The sequence below is a fragment of the Eubalaena glacialis genome, chromosome 8 (genome assembly GCF_028564815.1).
Source record: "Eubalaena glacialis isolate mEubGla1 chromosome 8, mEubGla1.1.hap2.+ XY, whole genome shotgun sequence".
In the NCBI taxonomy this organism is placed as follows: Eukaryota; Metazoa; Chordata; class Mammalia; order Artiodactyla; family Balaenidae; genus Eubalaena; species Eubalaena glacialis.
This window is the reverse complement of record NC_083723.1, coordinates 6,610,598-6,627,017: the sequence shown is the minus strand read 5'-3', so window position 1 is coordinate 6,627,017 and position 16,420 is coordinate 6,610,598. Positions and strand designations below refer to the sequence as shown.

Sequence of the window (16,420 nt, the reverse complement as noted above, 5' to 3'; positions counted from 1 at the left end):
CCTAGAGATTGTCATACTGAGTGAAGTAAGTCAGATAGAGAAAAACAAATATCGTATGATATCGCTCATATGTGGAATCTAAAATAATGGTACAAATGAACTTATTTACAAAACAGAAATAGAGTTACAGATATAGAAACAAACTTATGGTTACTGGGGGCGGGGAATGGTAGGGAGAGGGATAAATCGGGAGATTGGGATTGACCTATACACACTACTATATAAAAAGTAGATAACTAATAAGGACCTACTGTATAGCACAGGGAACTCTTCTCAATACTCTGTAATGACCTATTTGGGAAAAGAATCTAAAAAAGAGTGGATATATGTATATGTATAACTAATTCACTTTGTTGTACAGCGGAAACTAACACAACAACTATACTGCAATTATACTCAACTATAATCCAATAAAAATTTGAAAAAAAAACTATAAAGCTACACAACACAAAGAGGAACCCTAATGTAAACTATAGATGTTAGTTAATAATAATATATCAATATTGGTTCATTGATTATAACAAATGTACCACACCAATGCTAGATGTTAATAGAAAAAAAAAAAAAAAGAAAAAAAAGCCCAACTCTTAAATAAAACCTAAAGTAGTTTTCATAATCCCTCTACCATGTCATTTCACCCCATTATCCTGTTTTTCTATTACCTTCTGGACCCAAAGGCAGGCTTTTTACTTAGTCCCTATTAAACTGCACTGTGCGTTTATTAGTCTGATAGTGTTGGACCATGACTCTACCACCCAGCACGTGCCCTATTCTCTGGTAGGTACATATACTACCCAGTAGTTTGGTATGTTCTTTGTTCATGTATATGTCATAAATTAAAGTGAATGAACCACTTTCTTCAACAACTATCTGTTAAGTAACTGGTGTGTACCAGGCATTGCTCTGGTATCAGTGAACAAAATATAAGTGCTGGTGGAACTTATACTCTTGAGCAGGACGACAGACGATAACCAGTAACACCACAAATGAGTTCTCAAATAGGTTAGAAAAAGCTAAGCATCATGGGAAAAACAGAATGGGGTGGAGGGGATCATCAATTATTCAAATGCCCTGGGTCTGAGCTTGGAAGGAACATGGCGGGTTTGAGGTAGTGTAGAAAGGCCAGTCTGTTATGGCCACGTGGAGAGCAGGAGACAGTGGTCCAGATGAGGCCACAGGGCGCTGTGAGGCCAGAGCACGCTGGGCTGCATGGGCTGAGGGGAGGGCTTGGAACTCTATGCCCTCCTTCCCCCCGCAACAGAAAGCCATTCCACGGTTTTAAACAACAACAGGGATGAAACGAGCCTTTCGAAGAGAGAACTGACAGGAGGGAGGTGAGAGGCGCCGTGGGGAGGCGAGCACCAGCAGTCCAGAGGGGCTGCGGGGCTTGGAGCAGGACAGCGGGGAGACGGGAAAGCAGGCGGCGCTGCGAGGAAGGGCTGACTCCCCGGCCTCCGCCGTGAACAGTCAGGCGGGAAGGGGCAGCGGTCACTGAGACGGGAAGTCCTGGACCAGGAAGAGCAGTCCGGGCAGCCTGATGGGGTGTGAGGTGCCTGTGACGTCCACAGGCAGGAGAAGCGGCAGGCAGTGCATCTACGGGCCTGGAGATCAGACCCATGCGTTCGTTCAACAAGATATAACCTTCCCTAGCTAGGGTAGTATCATAGTCACTGTTTCTACATCTTGCAGAGGTGTCACAAAGGCATGTTAGAGGAGATGAGAACGGGGTTTCACGCCACATGGACATGAGTGTAGTTTCCTTGAGTTTACTGAACTTCTCTGACTCTCAGCTCCCTCTTTTGCAAGTTGTGGTCATCACTTCAGTGAAGGATTTTTGTCAGGCTTGAAAAAGATAACGTATTAAAAAACTCTAGCAGATCTTTTCTACTTGAGATGAGAGTCCTCAAGTACCCCTGTCTCTGTCCTGCTCTTTATCACCCCTCCTCTATTTTTTCTTCTAGAGTTTCCTATTTTACTTTAAAAAAAGGAATTTTGTTCTCACATGTCTTGTCCCCAGTGTATCTACACAGTCTCCTCCTCAGTGACTGACATGCCTCTAATAATCTGCTCTAGGATTTTTTAACATTGACCGTAAGAAAGTTGTGGACTTAAGAATGCATATTATTTTCTTTTGTCAAGGCTTTACCTACATCTGAGACTCCCGTCTCTTACCAGCCTTGCACAAATCCTAAATGCTCACGAACAGCATTTGTCATAGTGTCAGTCCGCCATCACTTGATTTCAATCCGGCTGCACTAGGCAGTGAAGGAGAAACTGAGAACGTGGACGGCTGGGTTCCTTTGGAGCTGGGATTTGACGACACAGCTTTGGTGGAAAGATAAGAAAGGAAGAAAAGCGCAATGCTGATGTACTGTTGTAAAACGGTCAATCATTCCGCTCAGCCTGGCTGATAGAGTGAACTGGGAAACTAGGATGATGTATACATCCCAGTGATACAAAGAGCAGTGTTACTGGGAATAAAAGAAAAGGCAAAGAGAAAGAACGGCAGGCTCGGTGAGATCTGAGTTCATTATTTCAGAGGTGGGATAATCACAGTGTGACCAAGAGAAGAAATTGCTTAAGTGAAATAGAAGTGAAGATTGTCAGGGCTCAGGAGAAGAATATTTTGAGAAAAATTATAACACGAGATAAGAGTCTCCACCAGATATAGAAACATACTATAACATATCATGTTTAAAGCAAAGAAATATGGTGGCAAAACAGAAAAACATATGAGTGGTAAAGTACAGAGAGCCCAGAAATTGACCTAGATCAGTGTGGGATTATTGAAATATTGCTGGACAATGAGTGGGAAACAACAGAAACTTAATAAATTATACTGGGTTAAAATTAGACAGTATTTTGGAAAAAGTAAATATATAACCATATTCAAAAATCTCTGAATATATCAAAGAACTAAATATTAGGGAAATCACAGATGAGCTTGCATAAAGGCAGAATTTGTTATAACTTTAAACTGTTGATATCATTTGAAGAATTGAAGCAATATAAAAGTATGAGAGAAAAACAACAGATTCTGTTACATAGAAGTGTAAAATTTTTGTAAGCAAAGAAGGGTTAAAATAAAAATGCAACAGAAGACTGGGTAACACATACAAATAGAATGCATACGTATAATAAAGCAAGAGGTATAAATTGCTACAACCCTAACAGAACGTTAATTGGCTATGAAAATATTCATATAATTTGGACCAGTACTCTAACCTCTAAAAATTTATCCTAAGGAAATAGTAAAAAGGAGAAAAAGTTAGGTCCATGAAAGTATTAATTGCAGGATTATCTGTAACTGTAAAATAATAAAAACAAACCAAATAACTAACAATAAGGGAATGGTTAAGGAAATTAGGACATCGTAGCTCAATGACATATTTAGCTATTAAAATGGTAATTTGGAAAACAATGTAATAACACAAAAAATATTTGAGATAATATTTAAAGGGTATGGTAACATTTATATGGTTATGGAAAAACACTAAAGTAGCACACTGGAAAGTTAACACAATTCTTTTAGTGTGTTAGCATTATGGGTGATTTTATTTTTTAAGTTTTATTTAAGAGTTTAAAATATTATATGGAAAATTCAAACAGAAGACATGCACAAGGTAGGAAGGACTACAGGTGTTGCTGAAACCAGACAGGTAAGTCACCCAGGCTAATGACACAGGCCACAGGAGTTCTGAGTTGTGTCTGAAGCCCCCAGAGGGTTTCTTTATCACCCCGATTCCCTCACCAACACTAGAATTAATTTGTGTTACTCACAGGAAGTGGTTTGCTTAGATGACTGACTTAATGTCCTCAGATGAGTCTCCTCCCTGAGGCACTGCCCCTCCTAGTAACTACGCGCCACCATCATTTTCTAGGCAATAAAAATTTAAGACGGTTAACCCTAAGCTTCTGAAATGCATAAAAACTGACATTTTCAAAGTTTGGGCTTTTTCACAACTTCCTGAATCTTCTCTAAGCAAAATGGACCCATAAGAACCAATTCTATTGGTCTGTCACTTTCTCTGTGCCCAGACAGAGTAAGATTTCTTCATTTTACTCTACATCCTCTGCCAGATAACTTGTGGATCTTTTGGATTATGGATCATCAAAACATGGAGAAAAGAGGAGAAACGAGACCTGAGAGGAAGGAGGAACAGAGGAGGGCTAGGAGAGGCTATCAGTCTACAAAGTAAGGCAAGGGGATGTGAGAGGAGAGGGTTTGCCACCAGAGGGCAGATCCAGGGTGCAAAGGAAGGGGTGAAGGAAGGGGCTTTGGAGAAGGGCTGCTCTGGGTTCCGAGTCTCTCTCGATGTCCCTGCAAGATGCCAGTGATGCCTTTTTAATTAGTTTGTGGCTGAACCGTACTTTTATATGTGAGCCATTGATTTCAGGAAAGGAGCCACACTGGGCCTGAGAATTTATAAGTGCCTCCCTCCCCTCCCTATGGATCCATCCTGGGACATTGTGGTGCTACTCCAGACAAGAGGCCGGGTGGTCCGTGCCTCTCCTCCTTCCTAAGGAGCAGGCCCTGTCGAATGGCTCAGGGGAGCCAGAGCTGAAAGTTCTCTCTGCTGGATGCTTCTGCCAAGGAAGGAAAGTGAAAGCACAATCGTCAGCACCAGAGGTAAATGATAAAAGGTACCGACGAGAACAGTATTTCCACGTATTTCCATTTCCCATGAGACGCTGTACCTCATGGAAACTCCCCTCTGGAGTAAAACAATTAAAGGTAGATACAAGTGTGTCCTTTTGCCACATTTTCAGTATTAGTTCTCTTAAGGGGTAATATTTAAAATATTTATCAACTGCCTAGGACCCAGGCACCAATCATTAAAATGAAACAGACATTAGCCTTGAGTGGCTGGAGTGACAGGGCATTGTGAAGGCTTGGAGCAGTGACCACTTACCAGCCAGCTGGAAATACTGCAGTATTTTAACAAAAGCATGGCCATGTTGGCATTTACTTATTATCAGCCTTGGTTCTTCCTCTTCTCTTCTTCCGCTTGGTAGCTGCAGCCTCTTTTTGGCCCCGCCCGACCCCCGCCAGCGCTGGGTGTGATTCCCTTTCTCTCTGATCATGAATTACTTCATGTGCCTGGTGGTGACCAGAATCCTACAGGTAGACTTACTCCTCAGATGCGAATGGGGGCAAGCGGGTAGTGGTGCGACAGCCAGGGTGATGACCCCAATTGTCATGGAAGCGGAGGAGGGTTTCCGTCTTGGGCAGGAAGTCAGAGAGTGCCCGCGGTGGCAGAATGGAGCCCGTGGGGACATTCCAGACAGGGAAACTTTTCCCAGTGGTGTAACACTGGGTGGCCCCTAACATCTCCAACCTTCTCAAAGCTGCAGACGTTGCTAGCTTTTGTGCGACCACCCAGACCCCTCACTGAGCCCAGCTGCAGCACTGTTTCGTAGCAACGAATTCCCTCAACGAATCCCCTGGATGAATTCCCAAAGGAGGGGTGGGAGCGGGGATGGGCAAGAGCTTCCTGTGAGCTACACTGATTTCATTAATTTCATCCTCACTCCTTGTATCATCCACTAGAACAAGTAAATCAAGTTATAAGTATGGCTGTCTCGATTCAAGCTGTAAGGAAAAAAAGAAGCAAGTGTTCCACGTTACAAATAGAAACAAAGGGAAAAGAATGATGCTTTAGAAGAGGTTGATGATTTTAACACCTCCATGTCTATACTCATTTACTCAGTACAGCAAACCCTACTTAGTAAAGTAAGACAAAAGAATGTCCTGTTAAAGAAGCACACAAAACATTTGCATTTGAATGAATAAAATCCCCAAACCTCAATGCTGTAAAGCAGCAGCTGGGGTGCAGTGGAAGGAACTTCTGGACCAGGAGCTGAGAGAACTGGGCTCCAGGCCGGCTCTGCCATTCAGTAGCTGCCTGACTGTGCCCAGCTCAGCCGGTCTGAGCTTGGGTTTCCTCTTTAGTAAATGAAATGCTGGACTAAATGATCTCTACAATCCCCAGTCAAGTGAAAATCTCTCTTATTGTCGTCTGCAGTAGACACAAATAAATGGCAACTCCTAATCGTCGCTGCCCTCCCCACCCAGCTCACAGCCAGGTGAGTCTGGTGGTCCAGGGAGTGGCAATGTAGGATGGTTTATTTATCTATATTTCCCCCAGTGCTTCTCTTAAATAACTGATAGTGGCTGGAAAATGCTTTCAAACTTAAGGTGAGAGGTTGGCCCTTAGACTGATTTTATTTAAAGACCATCAAAATCTGCAAACCTTCTATACTTTTCTTGCTACATGTGGCAAAATCTTTTTTTCAGAAGCTGAAGTGTCAAACAACATTTTGTACGTGGTCCTGCCCTGTCTAAGGTAAGGGTGACCTGCCTATAATTTCTCTCCATTACAGACACTCCAGGCTCCTTTAAGAATGGCTATCAGCACTATTCCTTGACAGATAATGTGCATTTCTTTATGGCATTTTGATTATTATTTCCTTAAGCCATCATTTAAAGCTATTATTGATATTTTACTTTTCAAGGGCAGGAGTGCTGTGCCTGTAAATATTAAGAGTTATGATTTGATGAGAACCTACCACATGCAAGTTTCCAGGATGGAAACTTTATATACAATATTATTTAACTGTCAAAATACCCCTTTGAGTGGAGATATTACTATCTCCAGTTAACAGATCAGGAAAAGCTAAAATCGCATAAGTATCTTGCCCAGTGTCAAACTGATGGTGGGGCAGAAATCTGAACCCAGGCCTCTCCAACCGTGGTTTCCCACTCATCCCCTCCTCCTTCTGCATGCCAGGCTCACAGCTTTCATTCCCATGGTTTTTATTCCCAAATTCTTATAAATTCTTTATATTAAGAAATATCTGCTAGCATCATTTGAGTTCTTCCCAATATATTCCCTATAATTTTAGTATAATCAACTTAGAGCCTTATTAATAGTGAAGAGGTCATGCTTCATACAAGAGGGCTTGAGTGGACCTGAGGCAAATCCTCAAGAGACCTAACGATTCAGCACTGCTGCCTCCCAGTGGCTGTGAACCTTGAGTGACTATTGAGCTTTAGAGAGGCCTGCGATTATAGTGATTTTGGGTAGAATGAAGATGTAGAGGAAGGAAAAGATAGGAAAGAGTCTAAGGAAATATATACTACGAGGCTTGATGACTGGGTATGGAAAGTGGTGGTAAGTGAGAGAGGTTGGAAAGTAGATGATGTTTATCACAATATTGAAATGAAATTACAAAAGGTTTGGTGGGGGACAGAGGGACTTGGAGGCCAGTGAGAAGACCAGTGGGTTGAACGCGGAGTTTCACTAACATTTAGGAGGTGATCACAGCAAGAAAACAATCAGTAAATAGTCCAAGAAGGAACAGGAAGAGAGTAGAATAGAAACGGGGAAAGATGATGTTGAAGAGAATTTTAAGGACTAAAGCAGCCAAGGGTGTAAAATTTCAGAGTTTATGATTGTATTAAGCTAATTGTTAGTTTAAGAAAATTGCTTTAAAATTACTGCAGCAGATTACTTGACTTGTAGAAATACGCAGCAAAATAACTTGTGTAATTTCTCCATTATGTGTCATTCTTTAGTCCCTAAGAGCTCTGAAAGCAGATATTACACTGGTAGAGGAAAATGACCCCAGAAACGGGTCACGGTAGAGCCTGCAAAAGATTTGTTTTGCCTACTTTATAGTTTTTTATCAACATTATGAAAGTAAATCTTATTAATTTTATGAGTCAATAATATCTATCCCAAGGATTGATATTTATGAAAGGAGTAAAACTAGAATGCTGACTTAAACCCCAGGGAGCTTTGTTATAATGCGAAATCCTCAAGACCTGAATTTAATCAAGAACTTGATGAGGATTTTACATTGTGCTATTAGCCATACTCCTCAGGATTTACCTCATCGTATACTCTTCCTTCATTTAATAATTTTTTTCTAACTTTGCTGATTTAGAAGCATTCCAAAAACTGATCACGACGCAATAAGCATTACCAACAATGACGCTATCGTAGTGGAAATGACCTCATTACCACTCTTGTTGCCAAAAGCAATCCAGGGCAGATGTGGTCTTGGTTTGAGATGAAGAAAACAGTCTTAGGATGAAACAGAGACACTGGGAAGATGTCTCCCCCCAAATCCCGATCTGTTCCTCTTACAAAAAGGATCATGAAACTTTGGTTCCAATACCAATGAATGCACCGCTGATTTAAGAGACAGTGCACGTCAAGCTGACGATTAGAATTCTATAAATGAGGTATGGACAGCATGACGTGAGCTTGGCTGCGTATTTAAGAGCAATAGCTGGAGTCACAGCAGTGACTGCCCTGCACCTGTGGCCTCTGCTCCTAGTTACAGCACTGCCGTAAATTCAGACAACATCTCCCCAGCAGGCCTCTGTCACTACCGAGACATAACTTCAAGTAAATATGGCCTTTCCTTCTAACTTTCAGTTCCTTTTTCAGTCATTTACTTCATCATTACTCACGCTATTATTCTTTTACTCATTCAACAAATAATTTTTTGTTTACCTTTCTATGCGCCTTTCCATGTACTGTTCTAGTGGCAAACCAGACAGACACCATCCCTGGCTCTATGAGGAGACAAGAGCCGATGGGCCCCGCTGCTCAGGTCCTCCGCACTTCTGGTGGCTGAGCAGAGAGCTTGGGAAGGAGACCTGAGCCAGCTTAACAGAAGGATGGACTAATTACTAGTTTCCATGACCTGGAGCATCCTCCTTTCCATCAAAGCCACTTCCCCAGCCAGGGAACTTACGTGATCTCAGGGATGTTCTCTGACCCTGTCCCTCATCGACAAATGTATGGAACATTGCGGGGGACTGTCCTTCTTCATTGGTACCTTGGCCGTGGGTCATATCTACACCCGGCCTAAGCTCTGACAAGTAACAAGAGTCAAGGAGATTCTATCTGCTTTTACTACTTCTCTGAAGGTTTTTCTCAATAAACTCTATATCTGAACTGGATGATGCTGCAACAAATAAATAGATAGAGATACAATTTCCAATCGTGATAAGTGCTGTGAAGGAAACAGAACAGTGCAATTGGATCGAGAGGGACTGAGGCTGGGTCAGGACCAACCTAGGCAGGACAGTCAGGAAGGGCTTCTTGGAAGAGATGGTAACAGAATCAAAGCAGGAGTGATAAAGGGCAGGCAGCCCAGCAGAGAAAGAACATTCAAGCACAGGGAACAGCAAGAACAGTGGCTTGGGTGAAAGGATGAGATTGAAATGTCTGTGGGACAGAAAGAAATCGAGCACCACAGTGAATGAGGGAAAGAGTATTAGGGGTGACTTCAGAGAAGTAATCAGGGGACTGGTAAGGAGATTAGGTTTTGTTCTAACTGGAATAAGAAGTTATGGGAAAAAAGAAAAAAAAAAAAGAAGCTATGGGAGAAGTTAAAGTGAAGGATTAATAAAAATTGATAAGCACATTTAATAGTTTAACTCTTGGATCTGGAGGAGAATGGCGTGCAGGTGACATGGAGGGAAGCAGGGAACCAGTTAGGAGGGTACCACCGTGGTCCAGGGGAGTGGGGAAAGGTAGAGGGGCAAAGACTGCTTCGTCTAATTACGGAACCTGCAGTGAGTGTTGGTGGGATGAGAGAGGTGGGAACAAGGAGAATCACAGACGATTCCAGAGTAGAGAGGGGCTGTAGCCCTTTCAAAAACTGGTGCACACGATCACTCAAAATTCTGTAAAATTAACCACCGAGCAGAAAGTAGGAGGCCACAGGAAATAAAGATGAACAAAGACTGGAGGGTGCAGGGTGACAGGAAGTTGGAGACAGGCAGTGGTTCTCAAATATTCTCGGGAAGTGCTAACTCCTGCAGTTCCTTACAGGCAGCTGTCATCTGAGGGCTTCTTTTAGGGGGTCCCGCAAGCTAGCACTCACTGCAAAAATGTGGCAGATTATTCTTCAAACCTGCATTTTAGAAGGGGGATGAGAAGGTAGACTAAGCTTATGAGAAGCTTTTTTCTTTTCTCACGGCCCTTTATAAAAAAAATTCAGGACCAGAGTCTCAAGCTGACTGGGAGGTTGGCCACCAGACTTTACCTCAGAGATTGAGAATTAGTCACAAGATTCCACGTAAGCCACAAAAGAGAAGTGGGAAGCAGACAGCACTCACCGAACTGCGATGTGTCAGGCCCCGTACACATTATCTGTTAATCCTCAAAAAGAACCCGTGAGAAAGACGTGCTTTCCTTCAGGATCTGCAAGAACAAACTGAAGCTCAGAGAGGTTTATGAACAGCTCAAGGTGTCCCCGACGGTGGCAGGGATGAGCCCTGGGCTCCGCCTCCTGGGCCAGGTGTGGGGCTGCTACAGGTGACGGCACCTCCCCTCACACCATCACCGTGCCTGCCCTGAACTCTGGCCTCTGCTTCTTTCAGCCACTATCACGAGGTTCACCCCTGGGACTGGGGTCTGCCCTCAGGGGAAGAGTCATAAAAATGGGAAATTTACCAAGTGACTTCTCTCCTTCCACTGTCTACCCCCCTCCTGAATCTGCCTGCTTTTCCTCTCTCTCCTACGTCTTCATGTAGTGTTTAAAATATATCATGTCGAGATTATAGTTATCTTCAGGAGAGTTCCTCGATACTCTATTACTGAGAAATAATGTTTTAAACAACAAAAAAATTCTGAATCAAATAAATGGTTTCTAGAAATGTATTCATTTTCTTTTCACCCTTTACTCTGATAGAATGAATGCTTTTTGGTGCTCACTCATCATCTCATTTTAGCCTCCTTTTGTAGAAGATCTAGTTGGTTCCTACACTAGACCCAGTGCCCATAGACTAATAACCACACAGTTCCACGGGCGTTTTCCACATCGCATCCTGGTATCTTATTTATGTTTCTGTACTGCCCTCTAGTGGCTGATTGTCTGAAATACAAATCAAAGTAGAGTAGGCCCTTTGTATCCATGGGGGTCTGCGTCCGGCGATTCGACCAAACACGATCTAAAATGTTCAAAAAAACAAATTCCAGAAAGTTCCAAGGAGCAAAACTTGAGTTTTCTGCAAGCTGGCAACTATTTACAAAGCATTTATATTATACTTATAGACAACTATCTACATAACGATAGCATTTACATGGTGTTAGGTACTATAGGTAATCCAGAGATGATTTAAAGTATAGGGGAGTTTGTGTGTAGGTTATACGCAAATACTCTGCCATTTTATATAAGGGACTTGAGCATCCATAGATTTTGGATTTTGGTATCCACGGGGGTCCTGGACCCAATCCCCTCAGACACCGAGGGATGACTGTATTATTTTCGAAATGCAGGCACTTTTTCTAGAGGTAAGACAAATCTCAGACAGTTCAATTGGTTAGTAACAACTTGTAGTAGACATAAGTCTTCCTAACAACAATCTTACTGATTGTGAACTATTTCAATTTTGACTTTGACAACAATAGAAAAATTTTAAATGCTTAGAAGAACTTTAAAAGTTCTGGAGATGTTTAAAGAATCTGTTGGCATAGTTGGAATGTAGACAATAATTAAGTATATTGGAAAAGACTCCTGAAAGCCCCTGGAGAAGAAAGTGCTGGGCCTAGAACCTGATTTGAGAGGAGGCCGGTTGAGTATATGCTTTCTTGGAGTAACATCGCCATCTTGCGTCTTTCTTAGATACTGCTGATAAAAATAAGCAAACCCTTATTTCTTTTAGCACTCCTAAATGTTCTCTAATTAAAGAAATTTGAACATTTGTTTCAAGGTTCAAACAGAAGTTTTATTTATTTATTTATTTAAAGAAGAGTTTTTTAAAAGACTGTAGTGAGGTATGATTTACACTCAATAAAATGCACCCTTTAAAGTGCACCAGTTTTCAATGAGTTTCAAAAATGTAAACACCCAGGCAGCCACCTGAACAATCAAGTTGCATAACATTTCCATCACCTCCCAGAGGTACCCTTGTGCCTATTTACAGATAACCCCATGCCCAGCTGTTGCCCCGGGCAACCACTGATCTACTCTCTATCATTAGAGATCAGTTTTGACGTTTAGAATTTCATATAAACGAAATCATACAGTATGTACTCTTTTGTGCCTGTATTTAAGTATGTGCTTTTTTTGTTCATCATAACATTGTTAAAATCTGTTCATGCTTTTGCATCTATCAGTAGCTCATTCATTTTTGCTCCTGAGTACTATTCCTTTGTGTGGCTACTCCTCTATTTACCATTCTCCTGTTGATGGACACAGCTTGTTTCCAGTTTTTAATTATTTTGAGTAAGACTGCTCCGAAAGTATGTGTGTAATAAGTGTGTACAAATGTTCTCATTTCTTTTGGTAAATACTTAGAAGTAGATAGCTGGGTTTCAGGGTAAATAGATGTTTAACTTTATATAAAACAGACAAAGTATTTTCTAGAATGGCCTTACCATTTTATTTTCCCAGAGCAATCAATGAGAGTTCCAGCTGAGTCATATCTTTCATATTTGGTGTTGTCATTCATGTTATCCATTATGATGGATATATGGTAGTAGTTCATGATGATTTTAATTTGCATCTTCCTGTTCACTAATACTGTTAAGCATCTTTTCACATGCTTATTGGTCATTCATATATATTCTTTTGTTAAATGTTTAATTAATTTGCTTCCCTCTTTTTATAAAGTTGGGTTGTCTTCTAATTATTGAGTTATAAAGTTCTTTGTATATGCTCTGTATGTCTTTTGCCAAATACATGCATTGTTAGTATATTTTCTGAGTCTGTGACTTGCCTTTTTGTATTAAGTGTGTTTTGAAGAGCAAACATTTAAAATTTTGATGAAGTCTAATTCATCAATAATTTTTTATAGGTATAGCTTTTTGTTACCTATCTAAAATTTTTGCCTATACTGAGATCACAAAAATTTTCCCCTATTTTTTTTCTAGAAACCTTATAGTTTTAATATTTATATTTTGGCCTATGATCCTTTTCATGTTAATTTTTGTATATGATAAGAGGGAAGTACTGAGGTTTCTTTTTTCCTAGATAGATACCTAAATGCACCAGCACCATTTCTTAAAAAGACCATCCGTTCCCCTTGGCCCTTTCTTGAACATCAATTGACCATATTTGTGTGGGCATATTTCTGGACCCCTTATTTTATTCCTTTTATCTGTTTATCAGAACTTAGACTTGTCCTGATTACTCTCATTCTATAAGTCTTCAGTTCCTCCAAATGTGTCCTTGTTTTAAAATTATTTTGGCTACAGTATGTCCTCTGCATTTCCTTATATTGGGTTGGCCGAAATGTTTGTTTGGTTTTTTGCCCTTAGTTGTCTTTAAATTCATTTGAAACAATTTTGTTAGATTGTATTGTGACAGTTGTCATATAAGCGTGCATTTAAAAAAAACTTATCAAAATTGGTGAATTTTTGTGTAGCCATTTTAATATCGAATATGGAAGAAAAAAAGTAACATTTTCGGCATATTATGCTTCATTTATTTCAAGAAAGATAAAAACACAACTGAAACGCAAAAAGAAAGATTTGTGCCACGTATGGAGAATGTGCTGTGACTGACTGAACATGTCAAAAGCGGTTTGCGAAGTTTTGTGCTGGAGATTTCTCGCTGGACGGTGCTCCATGGTCGGGTAGACAAGTTGAAGTTGATAGCGATCAAATAGAGACGTTAATTGAGAACAATCAACGTTATACCGCGTGGGAGATAGCCGACATATTCAAAATATCGAAATCAAGCGTTGAAAATCATTTGCACCAGCTTGGTTATGTGAGTCGCTTTGATGTTTGGGTTCCACATAAGTTAAGCGAAAAAAACCTTCTTGACCGTATTTCCGCATGTTATTCTCTACTTCAACGTAATGAAAACGTTCCATTTTTAAAACAAATTGTGACGGGCAATGAAAAGTGGATACTGTACGACAATGTGGAATGGAAGAGATCGTGGGGCAAGCAAAATGAACCACCACCAACCACACCAAAGGCCGATCTTCATCCAAAGAAGGTGATGCTATGTATATGGGGGATCAGAAGGGAGTCCTCTATTATGAGCTCCTTCCAGAAAATCAAACGATGAATTCCAGCAACTACTGCTTCCAATTAGACCAAGTGAAAGCAGCACTCGACGAAAAGCGCCCGGAATTAGTCAACAGAAAATGCATAATCTTCCATCAGGATAATGCAAGACCGCATGTTTCTTTGATGACCAGGCAAAAACTGTTACAGCTTGGCTGGGAAGTTCTGATTCATCCGTAGTATTCATCAGACATTGCACCTTCAGATTTCCATTTATTTCGGTCTTTACAAAATTCTCTTAATGGAAAAACTTTCCATTCCCTGGAAGACTGTAAAAGGCACCTGGAACAGTTCTTTGCTCAAAAAGATAAAAAGTTTTGGAAAGATGGAATTATGAAGTTGCCTGAAAAATGGCAGAAGGTAGTGGAACAAAATGGTGACTACGTGGTTCAATAAAGTTCTTGGTGAAAATGAAAAATGTGTCTTTTATTTTTACTTAAAAACCAAAGGAACTTTTTGGCCAGCCCAATACATTTTAGGATCTGCGTGTCAAGTTCTACAAAATAGCTAGCTGGGATTTTGATTGGGATTGGCGTTGCATCTATTAATTTGGGGAGAACTAACATCTTAACAATATTGAGTCTTTCAATCCATGAACACGATATTTTTCTTTACATCTTTAATTTCTCTCACCAATTTTTTATAGTTTTCAGTGAATAGGTTTTGCAAATATTTTGTTAAATTTATCCTTAGATATTTCATGATTTCGATGTCAGTATATAAATATAATGGTATTTAAAACTTTTCATTTTCTCATTTTTCAGTATGTAGGAATACAAGTGGTGTTGTATACTGACCTTGCATCCTGCGGCCTTCTTAATTCACTCATTAGCTCTAACGTAAATTCTGGAGATTCCTTAGGAATTTCTGCACACAATCATGTCATCTGCAAATAAAACAAATGAACATTTTTGTTTCCAAGACAAAAAATGCCTTTTATTGCTGTCTTGCTTTTTTTGTACTGGCTAGCCTGGCAAGGACTTCTTGTGCAAGGCCAAATGAAAGTGATGGGGATGGAGCCTGATCTTAGGGAATATGGATTCAATTATTTTCCATTGACTGTGATGTTAGCTGTACATATTTTGTAGAAAAATGTCTTTTATCAGTTGCCTTTTATTCCTATCTTGGTGCAAGTTTTTGTAATAATTGCAGACTAAATTTTGTCAAATGCACCTTTTCTTCTCCTCCTGAAGCAGGAAAATTTATTTTCCCCTCCTTTATTCTGTTAAGGTTGAGTTACATTAATTTTTCATATGTTAAGTCAACCTGGCACTCCCAAGAAAAATTCCACTTGGTCATAATATATTATGCTTATTATACATAGTTAGAGTCAGTTTGTTAATAGTTTATTAATGATTTTTATAAATCATTAATTAGTTCCTGAGAGATATTGGTGTGCAGGTTTTTTTCTTTGACGTATTTGTCTGGTTTTGGTATCAGAGTGATGTTAGCTTCAAAAATTGAGTTGGAAAGGCTTCCTTCTTCTTTATTTTCTGAAAGAGTTTGTGAATATTATTATTATTTTTTTCTTCTTAAAATGTTTGGTAGGGCTTCCCTGGTGGCGCAGTGGTTAAGAATCCGCCTGCCGATGCAGGGGTGTTTGGGGAGATCCCACATGCCGTGGAGCAACTAAGTCTGTGCACCGGAACTACTGAGCCTGAGCTCTAGAGCCCATGAGCCGCAACTACTGAGGCCCGCGTGCCTAGAGACCGTGCTCAGCAACAAGAGAAGCCACTGCAATGAGAAGTCTGCACACCGCAACGAAGAGTAACCCCTGCTCACCGCAACTAGAGAAAGCCTGCACGCAGCAACAAAGACCCAATGCAGCCAAAAATAAATGAATAAAATAAATACATTTTTAAAAAAAGTTAAAAAAAAATGTTTGGTAAAATCCACCAGTGAAGACATTTGGGCCGGGAGTTTTCCTTGTAGAAAGATTTTTAATTATGAATTCAGTTTACTATATACATGGCTATTCAGATTTTCTATCAATTTTTATATTACAAAGAATTTGTCCATTGCTTCTAAGTTACTAAATTTAACAGCATAAATTTATTTGTACTATTCTCTTTTTATCCTTTTAATGTCTGTAGGATTGATAGTGATGTCTTCTCTTTCATTCTTGGTATTGGAAATTTGTATTTTTTTTCTTTTTTAATCAGCTTAGGTATAGATTTACCAATTTTATTGATTTTCCAAAGAATCCTTTGGTTTCATTGATTTATCTCTATTGTCTACTTAAAAAGGTGGTAAATGTTTTCTGTTCGTGGCCAAATAATAAATATTTTAGGTTTTCAGGCCATATGATCTCTAACGCAGCACTAGACAACAAGTAAATGAATAAGTGGAACTATGTTCAAATAAAACTTTATTTA

At 40.1% G+C, this 16,420-nt stretch overlaps 1 long non-coding RNA gene across 2 annotated transcripts in view; it reads right to left on the bottom strand.

The window, feature by feature from the left end:
- Positions 1 to 16,420, bottom strand: part of LOC133096085 (uncharacterized) — a 66,392-nt gene that overhangs the window by 35,285 nt on the left and 14,687 nt on the right. For both annotated transcript variants that reach the window (XR_009701739.1, XR_009701738.1), the window contains exons 3-4: positions 14,843 to 14,931; positions 10,142 to 10,226 (exon numbers count right to left, since the gene is read on the bottom strand). This is a non-coding gene — a long non-coding RNA (uncharacterized LOC133096085). The remainder of the gene's footprint in view (positions 1 to 10,141; positions 10,227 to 14,842; positions 14,932 to 16,420) is intronic.